The 6,000-nt window shown below is 45.1% G+C and overlaps 1 protein-coding gene across 3 annotated transcripts in view; it reads left to right on the top strand.

Moving 5' to 3' along the window:
• Positions 1-4,732, top strand: part of SPP2 (secreted phosphoprotein 2) — a 32,025-nt gene extending 27,293 nt beyond the window's left edge. For all 3 annotated transcript variants that reach the window (XM_059393769.1, XM_059393767.1, XM_059393768.1), the window contains one exon: positions 4,621-4,732. The gene's annotated coding sequence lies outside the window, so the exon portion shown is untranslated. The remainder of the gene's footprint in view (positions 1-4,620) is intronic.
• Positions 4,733-6,000: the final 1,268 nt, after the last annotated feature.

Here is a 6,000-nt window from a genome sequence, read left to right on the forward strand (position 1 = left end):
CAATTCAATGCACATTCATTTTTACACACACACACACACACACACACACACACACACACACACACACATTAATAACAAAGTCTGAGCCTTCACAGACTTTAGTTTGCATAACACTGCATACCTTCAGGATAAAGTCTGAACTCCTTAGCATGGCGCACAAAGGTCTTGGTGATCCAGCCCCTGTCCACTTCTCCAACTCTGCCTCGGCCCTAAGCTCCAGCAGTACTGAGATCTCACAGCTTGTTGTGCTGAGACCTTCACATGGGACTGCTCCCTGGCTAATCCCTCCTCACTGGTCAGGCCTCAGCACAGTGTCATTTCCCATGGGAAGTCTACTCTGACCCCTTTCCAGCTGTCCTCATCACAGAGCCCTGCTGTTGCTCATCTCTTTTCTGTCCCACCGGGCTGCCCCAGACATCCTGGGCGCAGGGTGCAGAGGGCACGCAGGACTCAGGGCACATCAGGTGCTACTGTCTCCCAGGGCCCTGCCCAGAGCCTGGCACACAGCAAGCATTTGACAAGTATTTTTGAAGGGATGACGGAATCCTTCACTTTAGGTGCCTGAGACTGTTATTTAAAAAAAAAAAAAAAATCAGTTAAGCATAGTATAATTAATTTTTAACCACTGGAATTTGAAAGAAGTCAACTGACATTTTACAAAAATAGAAGGAAAATTTACCAGTGAAGCTTTATTGGATGAAAGATGCAAATGGTAGGTTTTCTATTTAATCTATGTGCCTCCTAAAAATAAACACTGGCTTCATATGGAGATCTAGAATCTACTCATTATGAAGAAATGGACCCATTGTATTCCTTTTGTTTTTTTTAACCAATTTAAATAATTTCCTTTTGCTTTATAGAGTATCCTCAGGAGGCAAAATAGAGTTCCCCATGAACTGGCTGTGTTTCATTTATTAATAATATGATTATATTGGGCATATTCATACACATAGATTGCAATATATTTGCAATCCATGTGTGAATAATATTGATTTGATTTCTATAACAAAACTGATTGCTTATCATATGTGTTTTTAAAGGCAGCACCCACGAAAGGCTTGACATTGCCACAGTTATGACCCAGTTATGACCCTGAGCTCCCGTGACCTTCAGATTTCTCCATGGTGCTCTGAATTTCCTAGAATCCCAAAATGAGCCTGGGAAGGCCAGCACGGGAACCTGAGTTTGTGGACCTGGCTCCAAGCCTGCTCTGCCACCAGGAGCTGTGAGATCATGCTCCAGTCTCTTAACCTCTTGGCTGCCTTCCTTCAAAGGTTCATTATTATTTTCATACTTGGTTTTGGCCCTGCTAGACCGTGACCTTCTTAGCAACGCATGGCCCTCATTCTTATTAATTATTTTAGTTTACTACCATAAAGTTAAGAATAATGTCTAGAACATAATCATCAGGCTGGAAGGAAGGAAAAAACACATGTGTGACCCAAGGCAGGATGACCGTGTTCAAGTCGTGGATGTCATTTTTCTGGTGGGGAGCTCCCCAAAGACAGAGTCTTTGATTCAAGGACCACAGAACCCTCCGAGCCTGGTTTTATAGGGACTAAGTGTTTTTGTAATTTAATAAACAGTGTTCTTGGGGCGCCTGGGTGGCTCAGTAGTTTGGGCTGCTGCCTTAGGCTCGGGTCATGATCTCAGGGTCCTGGGATCGAGCCCCGCATCGGGCTCTCTGCTCCGCAGGAAGCCTGCTTCCCTCTCTCTCTCTCTCTCTCTCTCTCTCTGCCTGCCTCTCTGCATACTTGTGATCTCTGTCTGTCAAATGAGTAAATAAAATCTTTGGAGAAAAAAAAATAAACAGTGTTCTAGGCTTCTTTCAGGTTGCTAGAAAATCATTTCACGTATAGGAATCCATAGCGAAAGGTAGGATTTCAACATGAGCTTTGGAATTTTTTCTTATTTGCTCCTCTAACATAGGGGCCATGAAAATCAGGTCCCAACTCTCATGCTGTCAGGGATCTCTCAGCTATAGCCCTTGCTTGATCTTTATGGCTGGAATAGTTCACCCTTTTCAATTACTCAGTGGCCAGATGACCACAAACCACACGGAAAGCACCCAAACCACAGCGGTGTGAGCGAGGCGTTTTCCTTTATGTTGCAATGACGATTCGTGTGGACCCCTGAAACTCGGCCCCAAAGCTGCAAAGCAGGCCATTGCAAGTAAGGTCTGATGTGGACGGTGGCATGCTGAGAAGGATCAGTTTCATGAGTTTGTCAGTTTGCTTAACAAATGTTAAGATCAGAACACTCCAGAGTGCCCCAAGGAAGATCAGAACACTCCAGAGTGCCCGGGTCTGTGCGTGGACCTTTTAAAAATCTTGCAACAACTCATATGAAGCTTTGTCATTCTTTTTGGTTTTGTAGATGAGGAAGTACGGACATCAGAGGCTCTTGCTCTTAGAGGTGATGCTAAGATTGGGATTTAAAGAGTTCTTTTAAAATTTGCTTAGTGAGAGAGAGAGAGGGAGAGAGAGCACACCAGCAGGGTGAGGAGCAGAGGGAGAAGCAGATTCCCAGCTGATCAGTGAGCCCCACGCTAGGCTCCATCCCAGGACCCCAAGCTCATGACCTGAGCCGAGGGTAGATGCTTAACCAACTGGGCCACCCAGATGCCTCCGAGATTGGGATATTGTTACTGATATCTGTCTGTCTCTCTTTCCCTGCCCTGTGACATTCAACCTCATGTCAATATCTCCATGTATAGGAAACAGCATGAGAGGGCAAAAGTCCAAGGATTAATATTATTTTTTAAAATATTTTATTTATTTGAGAGAGGAGGGATGGGCAGGGGGAGAGAGACAAGCAGACTCCCCACTGAGCACAGGGCCCGGCACAGTATTCGATTTAGGACCCCAAGTTCATGACCTGAGCTAGAGTCAGATGCTTAACGGACTGAGTCACCCATGCACCCTAGAAACCCAAGGATTATTTACATCTGTCACGTGTTGGGTGAAGCTAGGTAGGCAGCCTCCCACTGGAAGGCAAAGATTAGAAGCCTGGAAGCCTTTACACGTACCTACCTATCATCAGCTACCTGGGAGGGGTGACCCCACAGTGTGGCCCCTAAAGTGAGCTGGCTGAGTGATTTCCATATTCGGGGATCAGACCCATGAGTGACAACTTGTTGTCATAACCTCCCAAGGCTGCCCACCCACCAGAGGAGCCAGACCCCTTTCCCCATCTGAGATAGGAAAGACCAGCTGGTGCCTGGGAGATGGAAAGCTGGCCATGTGGGGCTGTGTCCACTTACAGTCTACTCTGATGCTCTTTTGTTGTGCACACCCGAAGGAGGGAGGACAGTCCACTCTCAGTATCTTGGTAGTTATGATCTGTAAAGTTGCTGCTAACACTGAATTAGCAAATACTGAGCCGTTGTTCCAGTGGGAAGTAAGGGTTAGGCTCCCGTGAGCCTTTGGTCACCTTTCATCAACCAGTCAGTACACGGCCTTGTTTTATGTGTGTTTCCATTGAAAGGCACTTTATTTAACATCCGCTATTGATCCATATTGAACTCACGGTCAACGGCACCATAACTCAGGCCTGGACCACGCTCCTTGAACATACACGTATTCTCCATAAGGCATGCCGCAGCCTTCTTTCTGTGCTAAACAGGGCTGGACACCACCCCAGCACGATGCGTGGGGGCCATTTGAAACGCAAAATCATCAACAAAAAATACAAAAATGCCCAAAGCATGGCCCTTAATGGTATGCAAGAAAGACACTTGTTTACAGTATGAACTGAAATAAGGAGACAGAGCATGACCTTGTTTGACCTTGGCTGGCAACATGGATGCTGGGAGACTAGCTTTTCATCACCCTAAGCATTCTTAGAATGAATGCAAAATCACCAGGAATATCCATTTGGGGATTACAAAGGAATGTTAGCAAGTAGGCAAATTTTTGCAAATAATGAGGGTTTAGGTACCCCCCCCCCCACCATTACATTCCCACCTCCTCTTTACTCTCTCAGGTCTTCTTTCCACCTGGCTTGAAAGAAATGCTGTCTGCACTGCTGCATCCCAGGACCTCTCTCCAGTGGCTCTGCCCTGCTCTCTCTCTCCAGCTCTTGGTGCCTCCAGCCCACTGGCCTTCCCTTTGCCCACTGAACTTTGTGGCTGCGTCTAGTGTTTCTTTCCTGTTCTAAGTCTTCTCTCTCTTCTGCATGGGTCTCTCTTCTTCCTCCTGCTCCCCAAATGGAGGTGGTCCCCAGAACTCCAGCCTGGGCTATTCCTTTTCTCACTGGCTTCTCTTTCCCACATGATCCCAGACACCCTCAGCACTTTGATGCCCATCCGTCGGGGGGAGCCTTCCACCCTCCATTTCCAGACTCTGCCTTAACCAACAGCATGCTAGACTCTGCCTTATCCTCCATGTGGATATGTTTCCACATGCTCAAACTAGAATACTTCTTCCCTTCCCCAGCAGGTGTCTGTTACTTCTGCTCTTTGTTCAAGGAGCTGGGCACTTTGCACAGTTGTTCCAGTCTCTAGGGCTACCTTGGATTCCCTTTGAATACACCCAGGAGTGTTGGGTCCTGCGTCTCCATAGCAGGAATGTGGAATGCATGCCACAGAGTCTAATCCCCCCTCCTTCTCTCTTTTCACAGCAAAATACACTGGAAAGAATAGAAGTGCCAGAGAAGAAAGATGCTTCATGAATTGTGTGATTTTTCTTTTGATGGGTTCCAGTCCTTAATAAATGCTTTATTCTTCCTCTTTTTCCATTGACTGATTAAAAAAAAAGCATAACTATCAAATTTTTAGATAAGAAGCAATTACATGAGGAGATTAATATTACCTAAGGATTTTAGGAGCTAAGAACTCACATAGTAGCCATGCATAGTATAATTATGTCAAATGTGTGTTTTAGATCAATAGGCAATGCTTGTAAATTCCTTATTCCTTTTTTTTTTTTTTAATTCCTTATTCTTAAAAAGACAATCAGTCCAGGCAACTTGGTGTCAAGAGTGTCTTTCCTTTTGTGACTTATTTTAATTAAAAAAATTAATATATCATCTGGTGAATTAGGGATGAAAGGCAGGCCCCTCCCTACCATCAAAATGTTCCTATGGATTCTTTTTCTCTAGACTTCTCAGTCCCGGGCAACAATATAGAAGAACTAGCTTTCTGTCAAGGTGGATATTGCCAGGAAAGTACCCAAGGACAGAGGTCTGTGTTCCCAGGCCACTTGGCAATTGCAGCAGCTAGAGGACTTCCTGGATCCAGGCCCTTCTGCAGTAGCCATGAGAGGATTACAGGACGTGAGAATCCACAAACCCAAATGCAGTCCCTTTCCAGTGAGACTGAAACTCTTGTCAGATCCCCCTGGCTTTCCAGGAAGAGGTCACAAGCCCCTGAGAACTATTTCCCAGATGGGTGATACAGTAAAGGCATTATTGGTCATTTGCACCTTCATTTAGAAGTGACTGCTGGGGCACCGGGGTGGCTCAGTGGGTTAAGCCTCTGCCTTCAGCTCAGGTCATGGTCTCGGGGTCCTGGGATCAAGCCCCACATCAGGCTCCCTGCTCAGTGGGGATCCTGTTTCCCCCTCTCTCTGTGTCTGCCTCTCTGCCTACTTGTGATCTCTGTCTGTCAAATAAATAAATAAAATCTTAAGAAAAAAGAAGAAGTGACGACTTACTCCTGCTCCCGTAGCAAACTGCCCCACTTCCTATAGCTTCTCAATGTCTGCTAAGACTAGAAATTGTCTTGCTCCACAGTCTTGCCTATTTTTCAGAACTTTCCTGGATATTCCCATATACTAATTTTATTTCCACTTTGAGATCAGCATGTCAAGTCATGAAAAAAATTCTGTTGGTATTTGAAATCAATTACACCAAATTTGTAGCTTATTTTGAAAACTTGACATCTCTCAACTTCTGAGTTTTGTTCTGTGGGAGTAAGCTATACATTTCCATTTCCCAAAGTCTTCTTATGTGACCCTTAATAGAATCTAAGAGGGTTTTTTTTTTTTTTTTTTTTTTTTT

Source organism: Mustela nigripes, chromosome 3, assembly GCF_022355385.1.
Source record: "Mustela nigripes isolate SB6536 chromosome 3, MUSNIG.SB6536, whole genome shotgun sequence".
NCBI classification, from domain to species: Eukaryota; Metazoa; Chordata; class Mammalia; order Carnivora; family Mustelidae; genus Mustela; species Mustela nigripes.